The sequence below is a fragment of the Crinia signifera genome, chromosome 5, assembly GCF_055691185.1.
Source record: "Crinia signifera chromosome 5, ASM5569118v1, whole genome shotgun sequence".
Taxonomy (NCBI): domain Eukaryota; kingdom Metazoa; phylum Chordata; class Amphibia; order Anura; family Myobatrachidae; genus Crinia; species Crinia signifera.
This window is the reverse complement of record NC_139221.1, coordinates 288,217,078-288,229,725: the sequence shown is the minus strand read 5'-3', so window position 1 is coordinate 288,229,725 and position 12,648 is coordinate 288,217,078.

Genomic DNA, 12,648 nt, shown 5'->3' with positions numbered 1-12,648 from the left:
TACAGCCTAATGAGGTCTCATTAGAGAACGTAATTGCATACACACTTACCGATGTAGGCTGTGACGAGCGATGGTGGGGGCCTTCCATAAATTCCACAGCATGGCCCTCGCTACCGATGTCTTCTTTCGACCCTGCATGAACGGCCAATGGAGGATGACGCTGACAATGTTCAGACATTTGGTTCCTGTATTTTTTGCTAAATCTACAACCCTGCATTATGCTTATGCGGCCAATATGTAATGGCCTCTCAGTTTGGCGGATGTGCGGGATGACGGAAGAACTCGGACCAATAAATATTGTTATTTATCATCTATTATTATAATCATTGGTGATGACTCAAGCTGCATACATACAATACATTGAATGTACCTAACTACACTAGATTACAAAATAGAATTTTCCAGACAACCTTGGATGGAAAATGCAGAATTTCACCTTGCTAACTGTAAGAACCTTTTCGGTACTTGTTTCCTAGAACGGCCACAATCGTGAGTGATCGTGGCTCTTAATTAAGGGACACGATCCTCACGATGTGGCCGATTTTTTACAATTTTTTCACTTTGATTGACAGAAATCGGGTCAATCGGTCGGTCGCGACCAATTAAAATCGGCCGCGATGCGACCGACCGATTGACCCGATTTTTCCATAGACTTCAATGTTAAAAAATCTTTTAACATTGAAATCGGTCGGTCTTGTGCCATTATAATGGCACAAGATGAGATGGACTTGATTAAGTCCATCTCACATAGGGAAAAATGATAAAAAAGGTGAAATGGGCCAATATGACCCATTTCACATTTTTTATGTGCCCGCCATGACCCCACGATAGACGTGAACCCGAAGCGTGGCGAGCGCAGCGAGCCCGCGAGGGGCGGCGGTGCGCGTCCTCCGACCTTTTCATTCCCCTACTATCCACTAGGGCGTGGAGTGAGAATATAATAGTGTGGCGAGCGCAGCGAGCCACCGAGCCCGAAGCGTGGCGAGCGCAGCGAGCCCCGCGAGGGGACGCGTATACCTGTGAAGTTAGACGCGTCCCCTCGCGGGGCTCGCTGCGCTCGCCACGCTTCGGGCTCGGTGGCTCGCTGCGCTCGCCACACTATTATATTCTCACTCCACGCCCTAGTGGATAGTAGGGGAATGAAAAGGTCGGAGGACGCGCACCGCCGCCCCTCGCGGGCTCGCTGCGCTCGCCACGCTTCGGGTTCACGTCTATCGTGGGGTCTAGCACACTTATTAACATTTGGGGGGGCAATTTAAACAAATCTGGTGAAAAAAAAAAAAAAATCGGGTGAAAAATCGGTCGATCGGATCGGTCGCATCGTATGCGACCAAATCGCATGCGATGCGATCGATCCGATTTTTTATCTTACGACCACAACGATCTAAATCGTTGTGGCCGTTCTAGGAAACAAGTACCACCTTTTCTTATAGTTTGAGGGAACTAATGTGGAAAAATCAACTCTGAGAAAGATTATTTATTTACAGTTTCTTATATAGCGCAGCATATTCTGTTGCGATTTACAATTGAAAACAACAGTGATAACACAAACTGGGTAGTGGCCCTTATTCAGATCTGATCGCAGTACAAATTTGTCCTCAAAATGGGCAAAACCATGTGCACTGCAGGTGGGGCAGATGTAAAATGTATAGAGATAGCTAGATTTGGGTGAGTTATTTTGTTTCTGTGCAGGGTAAATACTGGCTGCATTATGTTTACACTGCAACTTAGATTTCAGTTTCAACACACCCCACCCAAATTTTACTCTCTCTGCACATGTTACATCTGCCCCACCTGCAGTGCACATGGCTTTGCACATTTTGAGAACAAATTTGTACTGTGGCCAGTAGCAGCCTGATATAGAGGTATGAGGGCCAAAATTTAAGTGCCCGTGGAACTTTTGGCTAGAAAAAAATGTCCGAGCTGCCGTATTATCGATGTACTGATAAATTGTTAGTAAAGGCTTTGATCAGGAAACACCAGATGATTCATTAAGTGCTTTCAGTCAATGATCAAGGAAAAACATTTTGTAGTAGAGGCCAATAAGACAACTCTTAATCACTAATGCATCTCGGAAAATGATAATTCCATGTGACTAGCCTGTCAGTATGCTGCAGTCACTGAAGCGAGGCATCTGGGAACTACGCAGAACATGGAATATGCTCACAGCTGATGTGACAGAGCCCAGAGTACTCAGACACCCACATGTCATAAAAGCAGAATATGAGAGATCCAGGGTGACATTTATTAGAGATCGATGGTGGGTTTTTGGCGATTTTTATCGCAAAAACGGCCGTTTTTTCATTTTTTTCCCAAATCGATTTTTTAATGGGTGGCGATTTGCGTCATAAATCGCACTTTTTGCCGCGAAATCGCACTTTCTAAAAGTGCGATTTTTTTTTACTCCGGAATTCGCATCCAGATGTTTTCCCCATTGAAAAAGATACAAATCGCATTTTTAATGAGATGCGAATTCGGAAATCGCCACAAAAAATGGTCTAAAGTTCCAAAAAAAAATAGACCTGATCCTGACTGGCGGTTTGGTCAGAAACATGGCGATTTTGTCAGAACCATGCACAGATCATTGTGATCTGTGTATGGTTCTTTGTTAAAATATGTGTAAAAGTAAAAAAAAAATGGCGTGAGGTCCCCCCTCCTGTACATAACCAGCCCCGGGCTCATTGAGCCGGACCTGGTTCCAAAAATACGGGGGACAAAAAGCGTAGGGGTCCCCCGTATTTCTGAAACCAGCACCGGACTCTTGGACCGGTCCTGGTTCCAAAAATACGGGGGACAAAAAATCTGGGGGTCCCCCGTATTTTGAAACCAGCACCGGGCTCCAACAGCCCGCAGTGTCATGCCACAGCCGGGGGACACTTTTTACACAAGGTCCCCCGGCCGTACCATGAGCACCGTGGCTGGTCAGCCTTGGACGGGGTACCTGGAGGAGTGGGGACCCCCCCAATAAAGGGGTCCCCCCCCCCCCGCAGGCTTCACCCATCCAGGGCTGAAGCCCGGGGCTGTCACCGGCGTCCCTGGCCATTGAACGCCGGCCTGATAGGGTTAAATTCTCATTCCTAACATTGCTTAATACAGGAGAACTGCAAGTGCCAGCAGACCTCCCCCGCAGGCTGGGACTTGGAGAACCACAAGTCCCAGCATGCGGGGCATTAATGGGCCCACTGGGACTAGTAGTCCACCTGTAAAAAGAATGTTAAAATAAAACACACACACAGAAAAGTATAACTTTAATACACACACACACAAACACCTCACTTTTACACCGCTATACATACCGATCAAGGATCCAGCGCTGGTCTCTCTGCAGCAGAGCCGGACAGCCCGCACTGACAGCGGGCTGACCGGCTTTCTCCGATGCAGTGAACAGCTTCTGTCGCGCTGTCCCAGCGCGACACAGGCTGAGAGCGTGATTGGGCGATGCGTCTCCATGGAGACGCATAGCTCAGTCCTGATTGGCTGAGCTATGCGTCTCCATGGAGACACATAAGCCGGAGACGCTCTCAGCCTGTGTCGCGCTGGGACAGCGCGACAGAAGCTGTTCGCTGCATCGGAGAAAGCCGGTCAGCCCGCTGTCAGTGCGGGCTGTCCGGCTCTGCTACAGAGAGACCAGCGCTGGATCCTGGATCGGTATGTATAGCGGTGTAAAAGTGAGGTGTTTGTGTGTGTGTGTGTGTGTATTAAAGTTATACTTTTCTGTGTGTGTGCTTTATTTTAACATTCTTTTTTACAGGTGGACTACTAGTCCCAGCGGGCCCATTAATGCCCCGCATGCTGGGACTTGTGGTTCTCCAAGTCCCAGCCTGCGGGGGAGGTCTGCTGGCACTTGCAGTTCTCCTGTATTAAGCAATGTTAGGAATGAGAATTTAACCCTATCAGGCCGGCGTCCAATGGCCAGGGACGCCGGTGACAGCCCCGGGCTTCAGCCCTGGACGGGTGAAGCCTGGGGGGGGGGGTGACCCCTTTATTGGGGGGGTCTCCACTCCTCCAGGTACCCCGTCCAAGGCTGACCAGCCACGGTGCTCATGGTACGGCCGGGGGACCTTGTGTAAAAAGTGTCCCCCGGCTGTGGCATGACACTGCAGGCTGTTGGAGCCCGGTGCTGGTTTCAAAATACGGGGGACCCCCAGATTTTTTGTCCCCCGTATTTTTGGAACCAGGACCGGTCCAAGAGTCCGGGGCTGGTTTCAGAAATACGGGGGACCCCTACGCTTTTTGTCCCCCGTATTTTTGGAACCAGGTCCGGCTCAATGAGCCCGGGGCTGGTTATGTACAGGAGGGGGAACCTCACGCCAATTTAATTTTATTTTTTCAATCACAAAATCGCACATTTTACAAAAAATCGCACCTTTTCATGACTAAAAAATCGCACTTTTCATCCCGAAAATCGCACTTACTCGCACTTTTCATGCCAGAATACACACCTCATTAAATATTCGCTTTTTGGAAAAAAATGCGATTTTAAAAAACGGCGATAAAGGGCGATTTGAGCAAAAATCGCATTTTCGGAAAAACGGTAAACGGTAAATCTCGCCCCATATGTTATATACTGTATCTTCTATATAATAAGTTGAAGAGTGTGTCTGTTGCATTGCTGACACACAGTGGCATTCAGAGCCACCAAATTCAGCAACAAGATACCCCTGGACCCTGTGGTGTGCACCTCGAAGCCGTTTTTGGTAAATTTCACTTAGAATTTTAAAAAAACACCAAGTTTTAATTTGCCTTCATTGATGATCTGGGAAAAGATCGACGATCTGGGAAACCGTTGACGAAGGAACAACTCCACACGTGATTTCATTGCTGTAATTGAGTATGAATGACACATTCCAACATTATGGTGAAGGCTTTAAACAATTAGGAATAATTGAGGATATACATAGACCACACATCACACACACATGTGAACATTTTACACGCACAGACACACACAGTACACCACATACGCACACATACAGTATGTGCCTATTCCTATCCTTGCTGGCGGGTCGCCAGAATGTACGCGCTGGCGACCCGCCAGCAGCCTCGCCAGCGAGGAGACTGAGACGCGCGTGCGTCTCACGCGCACGCGCGTCTCAGTCTCCGTCGCTAGCGCGACGAAAACCCTGTCCGTCCCCGCCTCAGGGAGACGGACAGGGTTAGGGGGGGTTAGGGGGGGTGCGGGCAGGCGGCGGGGACCCCGGGTTACCGCCGGCAAGCCGGCGGGGACCCGGGGAAACGTATGGAAGCGCCGTCGGAAGGGGACGCGCGCGCCTCTCGTGCGCGCGCGTCCCCTTCTCACGATCGCCATGGCGCTGGCGGGGGATGGCGGCTGGCGACGCCAGCGCCATCCCCTGCCAAGATGGGACCAGACCCATCTGTATAAGCACACTACACACCTCACACACTTACACATTGGACAGATACACACAACAAAACACACACATAACACAACACATGCAGTACAACACAAACCCATATACACTACAACACACACCCATAAACAGTACAACAAACACACAAAACACACACACAGAACAGAAACAGAAACACACACAGAACACACACACACTTAAACATTGCCAGGATACGCACAGCACACTACACACACCATACCTCCCAACTGTCACGATTACAGCGGGACAGTCCCGATTTTCGGGTCCTGTCCCGCTGTCCCACCCGCGGCAGGCATTGTCTCGCTGCGGGGGGTGGCAGTTGGGAGACCCCCCAATCTAGTAGAATAGACGCTGTGCGCATGCGCACAGCGTCTATTCTCGTGTGAAAATGAGGTCGCGGCTAATTAGCATAAGCTGCACCCTCATTTGCATATGCCCCGCCCCCTTTTTGGGCGCTCGCGCGAGTGTCCCTATTTCATCCGGACTGAAGTTGGGAGGTATGCACACACATATATACATAGCGCACCTCACAAACTTACACATTCGGCAGATACACATAACACACCACTCACAGTACAACACACACCCATATTCACTACAACACACACCCAAAAACAGTACAATACACAGAACACACACTTAAACATTGCACAGCTACACACAGCACATCACACACACACACACATTTATACATAGCACACCTTACGCACTTACACATTGCACAGATACACACATAACATACCTCTAACAGCACAACACACACCCACATTCACCACACAAACACCCAAAAAACAGTACAGCACACACAAAATGCACACTTAAACATTGCACGGATACACAAAGACACAACACACATACTGTATATACATGGCACACCTCACACACTTACACATTGGACAGATACATACAACACAACACACACAACCACATAAATTACAACACACACACACAAAAACAGTACAACACACACAGAACACACACTTACGCATTGGACAGATACATACAACACAACACAACACACACAAAAACAGTACAACACACACAAACACAGAACACATAAAAAATAATTTGCCATTTATTTAACAGTCTGTACTGGCAAATAAAAACTGTACCTAATGTACTGTTTTTTCTTTTTTTCCATTATCCGTCTCTCCAGTCCTCCAGCCTGTCACTGCGCTCCCCGGCCGGTTGCACTGAGAAATCTTTGTCCTGACCAATGCACCCGTTGATCAATACAAAGTGGGTACACTGCACTCACCCTGTTAGTCAGTTGGATGTTAGGCACTGCACTGCTCTGCCTTAAGGGTTTCCCAAACCCTTTTGGTTCATAGATAATGTTTGGTCGAAGGGCATGAGCGCTGCATGTATTTGTTTGGATGTTGTGAGTGTAAGAAGTTGAAGAATAAGACTGAGATGAACATTTGTCACGTTAAAGTGTACAATTTACTCAATAAATCGTGAGAAAAATATATGTACATAGAAGTACAATCAAGAAATTAAAGTAGGATTAAAAAGAATATTCTGATTCAAACTGATAATTGTTTGGATGGGGGTGGGTTGCGAAACAAATCTATAGGTGGAGGGGGGTATGGATATTGGTGGCATAATTGGTGTTTGGTACACCTACAGGGGGTCCCCAGTTGATGAGAAATTTTCAATACAGTGTCACCGTAGGGGGATTTCCAATTGGGGTTCAGGTGGTCTTTTAGGGACCCCTTTACAATCCCATTGGTCTCTTCTCCTGGAGCCTACGGTCTCCCTCAGTGATTGATTATCATTAAGGGAGACCATAGGCTCAAGGAGAAGAGACCTACGGGATTGTAAAGGGTCCCTAAAAGACCACCTGGACCCCAATTGGGAATCCTCCTATGGTGACACTGTAGTGAAAATCCCATCAATTGAGGACCACCTGTAGGTGTACCAAACACCAATTATGCCCACAATATCCATATCCCCACCTACAGATTTGTTTCGTAACCCACCCCCATCCAAACAATTATCAGTTTGAATCAGAAATTATTTTTTAATCCTACTTTAATTTCTTGATTGTACTTCTATGTACACTTATATTTATTTTCACGATTTATTGAGTAATTTGTACACTTTAACATGGCAAATGTTTATCTCAGTCGTTTTCATCAATTTCTTACACTCCAAACATTATCAATACACCCATTGATGATTGTGATGGCTGGATCGGTGGATTGGCCCGACGGCTGTTGGGAAGAATTTGGCCCATTGCACCCATTCCCAGTGGTGCATTGCAGTGGTGCGGGTAGCGTGCGTCATGTCATGACGTCATGTGGCCAGGCCCGCGGACCTGCTCCCACACTCAGGGGCTGCCCCACTGTTTGGTAGAGACGGCCGGTGCATGTGCTTTACAAATCTCCAGACCTCAGAGACTGCTGCAGGCAGGATCGGTGAGGGGAGCGGCAGTGGCAGGGAGCGGTGAATTTTCTATTAATTATGGCATGGTAAGTAACGCCCACACCGGTCTCCACACACTCAGCGCCTGTAATTACACACCCTAGAAACTGTACCATTGAAAGTATAGAAATGGAGATGTGGCCACGTCCTTTTATGATTTTGTACCGATTTCTGACCCTCAGATGTTGGAGGGTATGTCATAGGTGCTAAATCTCAGGAGTGGATGTGGAATTCATCAACACACACAAGTTATCAACTTAGGAGCGTTGTGTTTTAAACAACAACACCACACCTGATTTCATTGCCATCATTGAGTATTAATGCAAACACATTCTAACTGTCACGGACGGCCTTGGTGAGGCATGGCGGGTCCAGTACTCACCCCTCCGTGCTTGCCACTGCCTGTCCGTTATGGGTCTCTGGTGCGGGCGTGCTGCTGTGTCCTGGCCGGCCGGGAGGCACTGTGTGTTGGGGGCGGGTCCCTGTGAGTCCCAAGGGAGTTGTGACTGAGGTGGAGCTGGGAGGCTGGCGCCGCCATCTTGGATATGGGCAAAATGCAGATTGGACGCCAGGTTCAGGTTTCCTGCCTTCCTGCACCATCTAAACCAATGACAGCTGCCCACTATGTATTTAGGGGATCTGTCCTGGTGAACTGGTGTCAGTGCAAAGGTTTCCTAGCCTTGTGCAGTTGGAGACTCCTGGCTACTCCTGTCCACTGCAGCCTTCACCTTAGTCCGCTCTGCTACTGACTCTGGGAATCCTGACCTTTCAGTGCCTTTCTGCTTGTTTGCCGGTGATACCAGTGCTACCTGCCCGTGGGCTCCAGCCGGTACCCCGAAGTCCACCTGCACCCCACAAAGGGACATCACCTCCTGGGATATCCTGCAGCCTGGAAAATCACCCATTTACAGTCTTCTCCGTACCTTCTGGATCATCACCCATTTCTTTCCCGTGACCTTGCCTGGACTGTTATTCATTTCCATCATTACCTGTCTTTGCCATAAAACCTCCATTCCATCATCAAAGCTCTCTTTCCCGTATATAGGATCTCCCTCAGTTTCACCGGTCACTTTGTGAGTTATGCAAGCCGTATTGCCTTTTATTATTATTTCCATTTGTTTCTAAAGACTTTGCTCAAAGACGTTATTTGGGACTTTCTTTGTTTTCCTTATGTCAAAGACGTTATTTGAATAAGTGATTTATTTTCATTTATGAAACATCTATAATAAAACCAGCTCGCTTTAACCCTACTCCATCTGGTCCTAAAGTGATTCCTGAGCACCACACGATCCAACCCAGCCCTCCACCAGTGACAGTTTGCACTGACCCAATGGAGTCGAGTGGCAATCAGGGATTACCCGAGGACCTCCTGCAGGGAATCATGGGTCGACTGGAACAACTGGAGGCGTCGCAAAGACAGGTCGCTCAATTCCTGCAAACACTCTCACCTCCTCAGCCGGCAGCACCTGTTTCTTCAGCAGCCCCTACCAAAGGATCCTCGACAGCTTCTTCAGCCGGGGCCCCGATCCCAGTCACTGTGGGGCATCTCCACTTATCTACGCCTAATAAATTCAATGGGTCACAAAAGGCCTGCATAGGATTCCTCAATCAGAGTGATGTCCACTTCACACTCCAGCCCTCCAATTTCCCCACACCCAAAACACAAGTTGCCTACATAGTCTCGCTCCTGACAGGCCCAGCTCTGGATTGGGTATCACCCCTATGGGAGAGATCGGATCCTTTGTTGTCCAATTATCCAGACTTCATCTCCACCTTTCGTCGGATCTTTGACAAGCCAGGAAGGGTGTCCTCAGCAGCTTCTGAAATCCTGAGAATCCGACAGGGTAGCCGCCCCGTGAGCCAATACGTAACACAATTTCAGACTCTGGCCTCTGATTTGAGCTGGAATGAGGAGGCACTCCTGTCGGCTTTCTGGAACGGTCTCGCGGGTCGGCTAAAGGATGAGCTCACCACACGCGATACTCCTACCACCTTGGACGACCTGATATCCCTCTGCAACAAGGTGGATCTCCGTCTTCAAGAACGACAAATGGAGAGAAGCCGGTCAGACCGGTTCCGGACTCGCCCTCCTCCCAGTTCATCTGCACCAAAACCCAGTTTTTCTCTGAGTCTACCTCCTGAGGAACCCATGCAGGTCAACCGGTTCCGTTTATCTCCTGAGGAAAGATCCCGTCGACGAAAAGAGAATTTGTGCATGTACTGTGGGTCTCCTGCTCATTTAGTCTCTTCCTGCCCACGGCGGTCGGGAAACGACCTGTCCTAATCGGCAAAGGAGAGGCCAGGTTGGGAGTATTGGGTACCTCTCTACTGTATCCGAATCCACTATCCTCGTCCAGCTCACCGTTCCACAAGGTCCAATACCAGTAAAAGCGTTGCTGGACTCGGGGGCAGCTGGCAACTTTCTCTCGGCAAACCTCATTGCTCAATTTCCCCTTCCAGTGTTTCCTCTGGAACAACCACTATGTTTAACCGCAGTTGATGGCAGCCGGATACCCAAGGGACAGATTACCCATCGAACGGGGCCATTGCTTCTTCAAATTGGACTTCTACATCAAGAATCAGCCGAATTCCTTGTCATTCCAAAGTCCTTCCATGACCTGGTATTAGGAATGCCGTGGCTAACCAAGCACAACCCCCATCTCGACTGGAGCACCATGGAGATTAAAGCCTGGGGTACCAATTGCTTCTCAGCCTGTCTTCCTCGAGTGCTTCCACTACAACAGACTCACTCAGATGACTCCATCGCTTCGCTACCCCCACAATACCTTTCTTTCAAAGATGTCTTCAGTAAGGGGAGTGCAGACTCTCTACCTCCTTATCGTAGTTGGGACTGTCCCATCAAGCTGATTCCCAGAAAAACTCCTCCTAGGGGTCGCACATACCCTCTGTCCGTTCCTGAAACCGAGGCAATGTCTACATATATCCGAAAAAATCTACAGAAAGGCTTCATCCGCCCGTCTACTTCGCCAGCCGGTGCTGGCTTCTTCTTCTTCTTCAAAAAAAAAGATGGATCACTTCGACCCTGCATTGATTACCGCGGGCTAAATTACATAACAGTTAAAAATCGTTACCCACTCTCCCTTATACAGTAACTAAGCTTTTTGATAAAGTCAAAGGGGCAGTGGTATTCACCAAATTAGACTTACAAGGGGCATACAATTTAATCCGGATACGCTCTGGGGATGAATGGAAGACGGCATTCAACACCTGCGATGGGCATTACGAATACTTGGTAATGCCATTTGGACTATGCAATGCGCCCGCCGTCTTCCAGCAATATGTTAACGACATCTTCCGGGACATGTTGTATCCCACCCTTGTTGTATATCTTGATGACATCCTAATTTTTTCTCCTAGTCTTTCTGCTCATCGTCAAACCGTGGTACTGTCCCGTCTCCGCAAAAATCATCTCTTCTGTAAACTAGAAAAATGTGTATTTGAAGTACCTACCATTCCTTTCCTAGGCCATATTCTTTCAAGTACCGGCATCGAGATGGATCCTGTCAAGGTCAAAGCAATCCAAGATTGGACTGCACCTACTTCGTTGAAAGGTATCCAGTGATTCCTGGGGTTCTCCAATTATTACCAGTGTTTCATTCGGGACTTCTCTTCCATCACTGCCCCTCTCACCGCTCTCACGCAAAAGGGAGCAGACCCATCTCATTGGCCTCCAGAGGCGGTACGGGCCTTCCAGTTGCTAAAACATGCATTTACCACCGCTCCCATACTCCTTCAACCGGACATCGCCAAACCCTTCTTCCTAGAAGTAGACGCTTCTGCAGATGGTGTCGGAGCTATCCTTTCCCAGAGAGGGGAGAACCAGGAACTTCAACCCTGTGCGTACTTCTCTAAAAAATTCCTCCCAGCAGCGAAAAACTACCCCATCGGAGAACAAGAACTTTTAGCTATTAAATTAGCCTTAGAAGAATGGCGCTATCTTCTTGAGGGGGCGCGGCATCAAGTCACAGTGTACTCCGACCATAAAAATCTTTCGTTTCTACGCAATGTGCAGTGCGTCATGTCCCAACAAGCCTGCTGGGCTATGTTTTTTGAGCGCTTCAATTTCCAAATCATATATCGTCCCGGTTCTCAAAACCACAAGGCGGATGCACTATCTCGGTCATTTGACTCGGTAACTGAAGATTCTCCTCGACCTCAGGCCATCCTGAATCTGGCAGTCTTTGCTCAAACCACTGTTCACCCAATTCCACCTTCTGGGAAAACCTTCGTACCTCCTGAACTACGAGGGAAGATCTTGACCTGGGCTCATTCTTCACGTCTCCGTGGCCATCCAGGAATCCAAAAGACCCTCTCTTTCCTTTAGCGATCCTACTGGTGGCCCTCCATGCAAACAGACATTTGCAGTTTTATTTCATCCTGTCCTCAATGTGCACAGCATAAGACGTCCAGAACAGCTCCAGCTGGAACCCTGCGACCACTTCCCATTCCAAAACGTCCTTGGACCCACTTGTCCATGGATTTCATCTCAGAACTGCCACCCTCCAAAGGTCACACGGTGATCTGGGTAGTGGTCGACCGCTTTTCAAAAATGGCCCATTTTATTCCCTTAAAATCCCTTCCATCCGCTCCAGTACTGGCTCAACTCTTCATCCTCCACATCTTTAAATTACATGGTCTTCCTGAAGAGATAGTGTCGGAGGGGTACAATTTGTCGCCAAGTTTTGGAGATCCCTGTGTTCATCATTACAAATCAAATTAAAGTTTTCTTCCGCCTACCACCCACAAACCAATGGACAGACGGAACGAGTCAACCAAGACTTAGAGGCTTTTCTCTGTATGTATATCT